Source organism: Lemur catta, chromosome 2, assembly GCF_020740605.2.
Source record: "Lemur catta isolate mLemCat1 chromosome 2, mLemCat1.pri, whole genome shotgun sequence".
Lineage (NCBI taxonomy): Eukaryota > Metazoa > Chordata > Mammalia > Primates > Lemuridae > Lemur > Lemur catta.
The window spans coordinates 89,622,700-89,634,834 of record NC_059129.1 but is presented as its reverse complement, the minus strand read 5'-3'; the positions used below and the strand labels follow the sequence as shown (position 1 = coordinate 89,634,834).

General features: G+C 31.9%; 1 non-coding gene across 1 annotated transcript; it reads right to left on the bottom strand.

The window, feature by feature from the left end:
- Positions 1 to 3,394: 3,394 nt before the first annotated feature.
- On the bottom strand, positions 3,395 to 3,524 carry LOC123633773. The gene has a single exon (XR_006733778.1). It is a non-coding gene; the product is annotated as a small nucleolar RNA SNORA18 (small nucleolar RNA).
- Positions 3,525 to 12,135: the final 8,611 nt, after the last annotated feature.

Genomic DNA, 12,135 nt, shown 5'->3' with positions numbered 1-12,135 from the left:
AGGTTAATGACACTTGGGAAACTCTAGGTAAAGTACCGAGAAAGTTTAATTATCTTTTCCACACAAAAATTCATAGAATGCTGCACTATGATGAAATGTGGAGGTAAGGTTTTAAGATACATTTAGGGACTGCTTTCTTAAACAAATGATTTAGACACACAAAGCAAGCAAGTACATTGAATTTGACTTGAGCAGAGGGCAGAACCAAGTACAAACAATTTAGCTCTAATAAATATTGATCACAACACAAGTCAACATTAAGATGAGTGAATAAATATTTAAAGTATCACTTCTGTGCTTACCAACTTTTGAAAAGGAAACTATGGTAAAATATAAGAAATTAGAAAATATTGAAAATAACAGGTACTTTTAAAATGAAAACTGAATAGATTATATTAAAACACAATCTTTTGCTTATTATTTGCACCATAAAATCAAATGTTGAAACAAAGAAATGACTCTTTACAACTCAAATTGTAAACTACTAAGGTAGGCTGTTATTAAATAAAAAATCACATTTTTAAAAAGTAAGGGTGTGAATAAAACAAGACTGCAAAATGTCATGAAATAGATGTGTAAAATTGGGGAAATATTTTCACAAAGAAAAAATACTTCTTTAAATGTAGCGATTCAAGTTCTAAAACAAGCTATTTTTTTAAGGTATGAACACTTATTAAACACTGTGCAAAAAGGGTGACATGAAATAGGAGAAAAACCCAGTGAATTCTTTTCACCACATCTTCAATTGAGAAGTTTTTTTGGTGAATTATTTTTAGTAATTCTTTTGAAAATGGTAATAAATAAGAAAATAAAAGTAATAAAGTCATGTAAATGTTTGGCATATTCTATTAATCTTAATTAGGAAACTAGATATCAACATAATATATAAGTAAATCAAAAAGCCAGGATATCTGAAGAAATATCAGTATAAAGTTTCAAATGTTATATAGAATTTGGAATTTTTGGAAATTGCTATTATGCTTGAAGAATGAGAGATTGTCAACATGCTTTGTACAACTACAAGAAATGCGGATAACTTTCTACAACTGCACTGTTGAAAGTGGTACCTACTGGCCACGTGTGGTTATTTAAATTTAAATTAATTGAATACAGTTTAAAAATCGGACCCTCAGTTGCACTAGTCACATTTTCAATGCTCAATAGCCACATGTTATTAGTGGCTATTGAATTGGACAGCTCAAATATTGCCATCATAGCAGAATGTTCTACTGAACAATCCTGCTCCAGATAACTAATGATATTCACTCACTCCAAGCTTATAGAATATAAAAATTGCCAGGATCATAGACTACTCACCTAATAGAATGATATGTATGTAGAAGAAAGTAATTCTACTGTTTATTAAGAAGGGAATCATAACTGCCGAGCTAAGAGATTTCTGAGAAACTATGTAAAATGTGGGTAGGAAGGCAAGCAGGCATCATTTATTGGCATTGGAACATGAACATACACATACTCTTCCACCTAAAACAAAATCTAAAAAGAACAATGTTTATATTAAAAGTAATTCCATCAACTGGAAATAACATCCTGACCTTAGAAACCAAAGGAAAGTAGAGGTCAATATGGAAATGTGAACACAGTGCAGATTCATCGATAAGCTCTAAAATTGCCTTAAATAAATAAATAAAACACAAACCTTCAAAGCCCACATGTATGAAGTAACATATTTAGGGGACTTATTTTAATCAATCTGAAATGATGATGGACTTTGAAATACTAAACATTTATTTGGTTTATTTTCTTCCCTGAGGACAGAAGTTTAATATTTCACACACAGTCCAGAAGGATGACCAATATTGGATTCCTTCAATGACACTAAAAGAATTATTTGGGTGATGGGTACGCTTATAGTTGTGACTCAAGCATTACAAAAGTGATCCATGTAACCAAAATTATTTGTACCCCCATAATATTTTGAAATTAAAAAAGGGAAAAAAAGAATTAAAATCCAAAAAGCATTTCAAATTCATATACGAAATATGGAACATTTCTGTAATATATATAAAGCATGTAAGTACAGAAAAATCATAGCTTCTCCTGCAGTTGTCTTTTGCTTTGGACTGGGGGTGAATGATTTTTTTTGATTCTGTAACAGCTTTTACTTACTGTACTCAAAGAAGTAAAAATGTAATTGCTCATTCGGTCCATCCCCCACATCCCAAAAACACAGATAGAAAATTTTGAAGAGAATTCCAGGGTATTCAAAAACATCATGAAGCTATTTTGGGGATTTTCCTAGATCCAATGGTCTACAAGCTAATAAACTCTATTTGAAAAGATAATTGAGAAAATTATAAAATTTGTGTCTTTCAGAGAGAAGTAGCATTCTTAGTCTCAATCTGGAAAAATGTTTTATGTGCCCCATGAACTAGTATGACTTTTGTTTGCTTGCTTTTTAGTCTAGGTGCAGAAGTTTTCAAATTTTGCTTACTGTGATATTCTGTATTAAAGTGCTTAAATGAAATGTTAAATAGAAATCATATCTACAAAATGGAAAATAGATATTTTTATTGGCATATGTTTATTTAAATTTCAAATTTGTTCTATTTATGTATTATAATGTTAATCCATGTGGCTGTTTTGATGAGCCCCAAATTCTATAACTGGTTTTATAATATCAATATACCTAATAGTAATTTTTTAAACAATCATCTACCTTATACTATGAGAATACATTGTAGTTTTCTAGTTTGATTCTTTCTGCATTTTTTTTGTCAGCTTATCTTTTGCAGAATATGGAGAAAATTTTAACTTGCACAGATAAAAATAATTGCCAATACTAACAGTTTCAATTTCTAAACCTACCATCAATCTAAAGTTACTATTTAATTTCACTGCTTCAGAAGTTTGCAAAATAACAATAGAATTTTCAAAAATTAAATTATCAAAGGCATAAAAAAGCTACACTCATTCTTTTTTAAAAATCAATAAATTTTCATTCAAGGAATTTCTCATGTGTGATTCTTTCCACTGCCAATAAGGGTCAGTTTAGTTCCTACAAAGCTTGAGTCAAGATTTATCTTCAAGATAGCCCTTTTTAACAGAACTGATGATTAATCCACAGGTGTCCTGTCACCCCATAATTCTTTTATTTTAGTTTCTTTTATCTCCATATGAATATGGACATACTGATGAAAACTTCAAAAATTTTTCACCAAGAAACTTTGGGATATAATCTCTTCAAGAAATTTACTCTAGGGTCATTTCTAGAGTAGATGGACCTGCTTGAGTGTCAATTTCTAAATATGAATGAGTTCAAATCATATTTGTTACAAAGCTATCACACTGAAGAATAGTATATATCTGTTGGGATATACCAATATCTAAGGTAAAAAAACATATATGACCTGGTCCTTCATGCTTTTAGCAACTCTGTCTTACAGTTCCTTCCCACAGATCTAACAAACAGTCCTGTGAGTAAAGCAAAATCATAGTTTCTCTATGAGCTGTTTCCAAAGATGTGCAGCTACAAGAAAAGCTTCATCAGAATAGATCTCAACTACTCTCATTCTTTAGCACAGAAAGATGAAGACAGTATTCACAATTTACAATAAGAAATAAAAAAAATCCATAGTAAAATATTTTCATGAGATTTCACGCCTTATATTCAATTATTATTCAACTTTGACCAACTGTTTATTATACAGAACACATTTTACACAAGGCAGATGTAACTTAGCTCTCCTGATTACATGCACAATAGCATATATCCACTTTTACATCTGCTCAGGTTCAATTTATATAACCAAATGAACAAGGCATTATCAGTGTAACACTATGAACTACTTTTAAACATGAAAACATTTGTAATAGTAGCAGTGATTATAAAAGGTACATGTGTGATCTAGCACCTCTTGTATTATGCTGGATAGAGCTGGAGCCCATTCTACCAAGTGAAGTATCACAAGAATGGAAAAGCAAGCACCACAGGTACTCACCATCAAATTGGTATTAACTGATCAACACTTACATGCACATATAGTAGTAACATTCATTGGGTGTCGAGCAGGTGGGAGAGGGCAGGAGGGGATGGGTATATTCATGCCTAACGGGTGCGGTGCGCACTGTCAGGGGGATGGACAAGCTTGAAGCTCTGATTCAGGTGGGGCAAAGACAATACATATAACCTAAACATTTGTGTCCACGTAATATGCTTAAATAAAAAATTAAAAAAATATGTATGGAAAAACATGTGATATTACATTAAGATTAAGAAGTCTTTATTCTTTAAAAGCCATCCCTAAAAAGTGAAAACATAAGTCACATAGTGGGAGATATTCAGCACATATATGACAGAGAAAGAGTTCAAATCCAAAGAATATTAAAAACTTATCCTGCCATTAAGAAAAGACAAAGAATATAGAAGGGTACAGACAAAATATGTGAAAAAGCATTTCACAACTTAGGATATCGACATAGTCATCCAACATAATAAACAATATTAAAAAGTAAGTAAATTCTAAGAGTTGAAAAAACGTAAAAGAATGAAAAATGTCATAGATTACTGGTTGAAGTGTAACTTGATATAATCACTGGAATAGCTGTTTGGCACTGAACTTCCTCTGTTATCCTGCAAGTGCATACTAGAAAGATACCCAAAAGAATTGTGTAATCACAGACACAACAGTACATGAATATGAATAGGCAGAACAGTGATTTTCATAATGGACAATACTAGCAAGTGATTTAAATGTCCAACACTCTTGAATGAATATTTGAATTGTGAAATAATCCATAAAGGATAATGAGTAATAAACAAACCCCACACATTAAGAATAAATGACACACAATATAATTAGTAAAAAAACTAAATAAAAAATCTTACATATTGTATATTTTGTTTAAAATTAAGTTCAAAACTGGGAAATTTAATTGTAATGTTTAAGAATTTATAAATATATTAGAAAACACTAAAGAATATCAAATAGCAGATTATCTTAAAAGCCAAAATAGTGGTTATCTTTGCAAGAGTAGATGAGAAAGCGACTGGAGAGGACAGAAAGGGACTTTAAGGCTGCTGGCAATATTCTATACCTTTATCTGAGTCAAGATGTGTTCACTTTATAATAATTTATAAGCTTACACTTTTGTATACCTATCTGCGTGTGTGTTATATTTTTACAATAAATGTAACAATGGGTGTTAAAATGCAACAGGAGTTAGATGACTCGTTGAGGAGACCCACTCCATGTCCATCTGGGCCATTTACCCAGGCGTGTCAGCCCAGGGATCTGGCAGTGGTTACTCAAAAGGTCAAACTTTTAATCATACTTTAGCTTTTGTTTGTTTATAAGACTAAATGAATAAATGAAAGTTATACCCTAGAGTGTGTATCAAAGTTCAAAGCTAAGGAAGTCAAATTCAGTCACTGAGACAAACACAACATTAGAGAAGCTAACAATGGAAAGAAGTAGAAAGTAAGAGTAAATGCTGAAAGTAATTCCACTTGTAGTTTTACTAATCACTGATCAACCACGCTGTTTGAGAATTTGCTAGCCTAGCTATGGACAGAGTAAAACAGTAACAAATTACAAACCAAATGACTGTATCATATTGAATATTTGACCATGGGTTTTCATAAGTTGTGTAAAAACATAGTCTTGTTTCTTACTGTCAGTCCTTTCAAGGTCCCCAAAAGAAATAGTATACTCAGAGCTTAAGACCAAACCTACACATTCTTATTAATATTATGCTTTGCCACCAAGGCCTAATATGATCCTTTTTTTTCTTTTTTTTGAGCTAGGCTGATAAGGCATTCTTTTGTCTACATTAAAGGCAAACTTAAAGACCCTATTTCCATTTTTTCTTAGCCCACATCTATTCTAAAACTTACCTGGTAAGAAAAAATCAGTGCAAGGAAAAGCATATCCTCACACGTAAGAAAAGACAGGAGAGCTCTCCTCTGGGCTTACTGAATTGTAGGTCTTTCTAGGCTTTGTTATCCAGGGTAAGAAGTTAGCCGTGGCTCATAAGTGGAGGAGATAGAAACACTCCCAAAGAATGGATTTCCAGAAGTAAACAGCATGAATCTAATACTATGGACCTAGCTGTTGAACTGTCTATATCAATATTTTTCCTTGGGAACTGAATAGATAGAGTAAGAAAGACCAAAATGCAGCATTGTATACCCCTGGGGCCAGGTGGTTGGGCAGCTATGCTTTCCTTGATTTGGTCTAATAATAATGGCTGCCCTGTGCTGAGGTTGCCTCAAATGTGCCAGACACCGTTCTAAATGTTGGTCATATACTATCACATTTATACATCACAAAAAGTAAATAAGGAAAGTGTTACGTTTTACAAGTAGGGAAAGTAACAGTCAAAGAGGCTAAAAAAATTGCATGAGGTTGTGCATGGTAAAAAAGGAAGCCAGGATTTAATGAAGAACTTACTGACTCCTGAACAAATATTTTTCCAACCAAACCACACTGACTTATGAGAGTCCTCCCATATGCTAATCTCTACATAGGAATACTTGAAGACAGTTTTGGATTACCATTTAATTAAAAAAATAAATATTAAATAAATAAAAATTTAAAAAATAAAAACAGAAAAAGGAAAGTTACTTATAGGAATAAGAAAATTCATCAGGAAGGTACAATATATTCTGCTATGACACAAGATTATAAAAGATTTTTACTTTTCAAATATGAATATGGGATTAAAGATGGGTTAAACTTATAGAATTGTATAAGTTCTATTATGATTTTATACATATAGAATGCTGTAATTTAGTGCTACGATTTACATAGACATATATAAAATTTAAGATTGCTCTAAAAAATATATTTCTTATGAACTATGAACCAGCCCATTTAAAACTAAGTCAAATGAATGATTCTTTATAAGCAGGTAGGGAGTTTATAAATTTCTATGCCACCAACTATTATGCATACTAAACAGTTAAGTTAAATTTTCGTTTGATAGACAAAAGCAAGTCTTAATGACATTTGTGGAACTCTCTTAACTCTGCCATTATATGAATTATTCTGGCCAAAATTACAAAAAACTAAAATCATGGAAAGGATAGATCATTGGCCCAGTCAGTATGGAAAGTCTTCTATACTGAGGTATCTATTTTCTAGTTGTGATTGCCTGAATTATTTGGATTTTCTCTTTTCAATCTTTTTACCTCACTCATTATACAAGAAATGTATAAATTTCTACTACAAAGGTAGAGACTAACCATTTAGAGCTGCATTCCAAATTACTATGATGAATAAAAGTGTTTAATAATTGTAATAACTTTGTAACCCCTTGACAATCTTACAGATAATTATTATTTTAGACTATAAATACTACCTCCAAAAAGGCAAACTGTCATCTACTTTGAATCATGTAATTGTCAGTCTTCTGTTCAAAATTCTAAACCATAGCAACAGAAATTTACTTACCATTTTAAGGAATGCAGGTAGGAAACTAAAGGGAATAATTAGCTAAGAGACCAACAGGCAGAAATGTAAGGATGTTTAAATATTTCATGTGAATTCATTATTTAGTTCAATTGTGTTTATTTAGAAGAATGTGTATTTATATATACATATACATGTTCCGTGTGTGTTGTATCACTCATAAAATATGTATTCTATATATACATACACATGTGGTATTGCATGTATGGAATACATATATTCCATATATATGAAATTAATATATGTTTTATTACACATACACACACACCACATATACACACACATATTCCAAGATGAAGTAGAAATCTATGGCCATTGCTTTTACAATTGTTAGGGATGAAACAGTTCTTGTAAACATCCTGTTTTAGAGAGCTAAAGCACATTATGTGAAAGACAAATCAATACACCCGTTTCCGGGGAAAAATTGGAGATTTAATTTATCTTAGATCTATGTTCAGAAGTTAGGCAGTAACTCAGTGTTACTTTGATCCATAGGACTTTTCAGAATAACCTTTATATGGTAACAACTGCTAATAGAAACATTTCCTTTTGTGTTATTACTATTAGCACTTTTGTTATTATTATTTATGTAAAGTACCCAAAAGACAAATCCAGGTGAAATACAAAAGTTATATCCAAAAAATATATTTGAACTATTTTAACTTTAAACATACTTTATGACATTGTGATAATTGTATTAATTTAAGAAATCTAATTTTTTTCAAGAAACCTTCTAGCATAAGTCTCTTGCTCAAAGCGACACTTTTGTGAAAGACTGAAGTTCACAAAGATTGAAGTAGTAGAGTCTGCCATAAATCAACATATGCATTTGGTAATATACTTTAGGGGACAATTATGAAAGTGTCAGGGAAAACATACTGGTTGTTTAGATACCATGCAGAACCAGCCCCATTAATATAATCTGTACTCTTAAAATACAAACGACAATAAAACACATCAAATTATTTATTACCTTTACATACAAAAGACCGATCATTTGGTTAAATTTAGTTGTGGTTTTGTTTAGAATATGTAACTTTGTATTAATGGGGAGGTTTTGCTGAGACCCTAAGATGATGGATAGGAGCTACAAGGAGAGGTGAAGGTGAATATATTCAAACTGCTCTGAGAGCCGTTTGTCTAATTCTGAAATTCTTCACCTGAATCCTGGCTGCAAAGATCTAAAAGCTGCAGAATGGTCTGAGCAAATATGTTGATGGCAACAGAGAGGAGAAGCTGTTGCTGCAATCGAATATATGTGGGATGTGCAGGAAAGAGAGCTAGCATCTAGATTCTGCTCAAGAAAGTTGCTTGGTAGTGGTGAGAAGGACTGGGAGTGAACAGCTGGATTCCTAGGAGAATGTGGAAGCCAGATGTGAGAATTCTAAACCAGTAAAAATATTTTAGTCATCAAAAAGACTAGCTATTAAGAATACAGCAGGGTGGCTATAACATAAATTTGGATCTTGTAAATGAAAATGGCTATAGGAAAAAAAAGACAGAAAGAATATTTCTGTAAAATCTTGGATCGCAAGTAGCACTGCTTTGGGACCCTGTAGTGGGATGTTACATAAGGGGGAAAAAGTTTCTTTCACTTCCCTGTTACAGTCCCTTTGGTAGAACTGTCACATTATTTGAGCACACCATGAATACTTTGGTGGCAGGGCCAAAGTGATAGACAGAAACAGGCACACAGGACACAAACGGATATGTCTGGCAGAGTAGTGAAAGTACCCCTGCACTTGGTGAAAAAGGTACAGATGTTTGGTGAAAATATTAAACTGTCCGGTAGAACACTGGGGTATCTGAACAGATGTGAGTACCTTGGAAAGCAGAAATCAGGAGGCCTAATCAAGACAACTTTGAGGACCCATAAAAGAGCAAGAGAAACTGCAATGCTCAGTGGATGAGGAAGATAAAAAGCAGTTAGATCTAAAGCAATGGTAAAACCATGATGGCCCCAGTGGAGGTGGTTAAGCTTGGTCAACCAATAGCATACACTGTGGAACAGCATACACAGAAAATAGAATATGGCCCCAGCAGAGAAGAAGCAACCCCAATAGAAGTGGGCTGAGTCATGATTATATGCAGAAATCAGAGCACTCCCCAAAGTTCTTGAAAGCTTGCCAGGCAATGGGTTAAGTGGTGGGGTATGGGCAATGAAAACTGAGTTCTGACATTTTCTAGATAGTTGTACCATCCAAAAGATTTTCAATTATGTTAGTATAAAAAATTTACATCCAGAGCATGGAGGGAAAAATCAATTTATGAACATTTAAACAATTGAAAATATAATTTATTTTCTTAAATTTTTCTATCAATGTTATTTGAGTAAAAAGGACAATTCATCATGCTAAGAAAACCCTATATCAAAGTGGGCCAAGTTTATTTATCATTTAACTGGATTCCCTGAAATTATAATGGGAAAGTACATGAAAATTTAGATAGTACTACATCTTCAAAAATATCATTTTTAGAAGTGAACAATATTGATGAATGTTCAGTAGTTTACATATGCTTCTAATTATTGGATATTAAAGTCATTTTCAAATTTTTACCATTGTGAATAATGGCACAATAAACACATTTTGCCTAACATTTCCCCTGCCACACACAGGATAATTTCTTTATACCATAATCTAGGAAGTGAAATTGCTTAAGGCACTTAACAAATATCGCTAAATTATTTTTTAAATTGGTAATTCAAACTACTTCTACCAGCAAAGTAAGACACTACACATTTTACCTTTGTTTTATCAACATAAAGTGTTCTTTAGCTTTTCCTAAGCTGAAAGGGAAAATGCATGTTTCATTGATGGTTTAACTGGCAATTTTTACTAATAAGTATTGTGATTTTTCAAGTCGATTATTTGTTAGGTATGATAATTTTAGTGGTATTTTGCCACTAATATTTTAGAGTTTTGGTGTCACTTGCAAATTTGTATGAATTATTTTTAATTATCCACTTACATTTGCAGCAAATAATTTTCAAATACAATAATTTCATTCCATATTAAACACATGGATTTTTCTATTACAATGTAGTTAAATCTATTTGCCTTTTCTTTGTACTTTTTTCCATTATATCTGAACTTAGAAAATTTGTTTTCCACTGCTTCCACCCAGATTTAATAAATATTCATTTTTATTTTCTTCTGTCTCTATAAATAAGTAAATATTCAACATACTTGAAATTTGTTTTGATATAAGTTGTGAAGTAAAGGGCTTAATGGTTGCAAAGCAGTCATTTCAATGTGATTTACCGAATTGTGTTTTTTTTTTCATTCTTTTAGTAGGTCTTCCTACATATACTTTTAACAGTTATTGATCAACCCAGGCAAAGATTTAACCCAATATATGTGTTGGTTATCTACTGCATGCGTAATACTATAATAGTGAAAAATACACATTACCTATTACTGAGCAGAAAACTAGTCTTTATTTGTCCCATAGTTTTCTTATAATAATTTTTCTATCTTTATTTAAAGCCCACATATGTGGACTAGCATGACAGTAAATGTTACGTTTCATATTTCCTAGATACCAACCATTATTAGTGCATGATTTTCATAATCTTCTCTAATTCCGGCAAAACTTGATATAAAATACGATGTTCGAAATTTACCTTCTAGGGTAAAGAGTATAATTTTTCATTTTATGCAAACAGTATATATATAGTAGGTGACTTGTACATGATTAAGAAATGAAATTAAAATCTGGCATCAGATACATTTGGATTCAAATTTTGGCCTGGGAATTGATTAGTCTTTAGGAAATTATTTAACCTCTCCAATTCTGAATTTTGTTTTATATCTGTGAACAATAATGTTGCATTTTTAATTGCAAAAATGACTTCCTAGCACTGCCCATGGCATATAGTGGCCCAAGGTTATATATTTAATGGTTTGTGGCATGAAATTAATTTTTAATATTTTATACCACACTTTAATTACCCAGCAGCTACATGTAATAGAAAATTAAAGACATAGACTGGCACTTACTTCAGAGGAGAGGGTCAATGGGTTATCAACTATGCCAGACCATTCTGATCCTGGATGGGTAAAGCTAAGGAATAAAAATGAAGTAATATCTTATAATAATAATACAAATAGGGATAAGGAGACTACAGTTCCAATAAGAGGACTGCATAAAAGTAGTAAAGAAAAGAACACTTTGGCTGACCCCAAACTTCAAAGGAAGGCTTGAATGGAAAGCTCAACTAAGTTCAAGGCAGCTTTACATTTCATTATAATAAATAATAATTCCTTAAATCCCCAAGTTCAAATGGTAGCATCCATTAGTCTCTACTAAATTCTCTGCTAAATTTTTATTAAGTATAGTGAAGGACACTCATGCACACAAAACTGAAAATTCACAACAACATTAAAAACCAAGTTATACCAGAGTTTGTGATGAGGTGGTGGGGAGTAGGAGTGTGAATTTGTATGAAAATTAAGCATGTTTCATTTATAAAGAAAATCATAGTATGTAACTGAGAAATAAAAAAAGAGTAGTTTTAAATAAATGCCAAACCCCCTATTAATGTAAAATCTATCCTGCTGGAAGGTGTCAGTGAATCAGACTCTAGCATAAACAGGAATTCAGTAACAGGTAACATCCAGACTAGAGAAAAAATGGAATTAATTTCTTAAAAATAATTCAGCATAGATTTATTAATTTCATGCAAAATTCAAAGCAAATT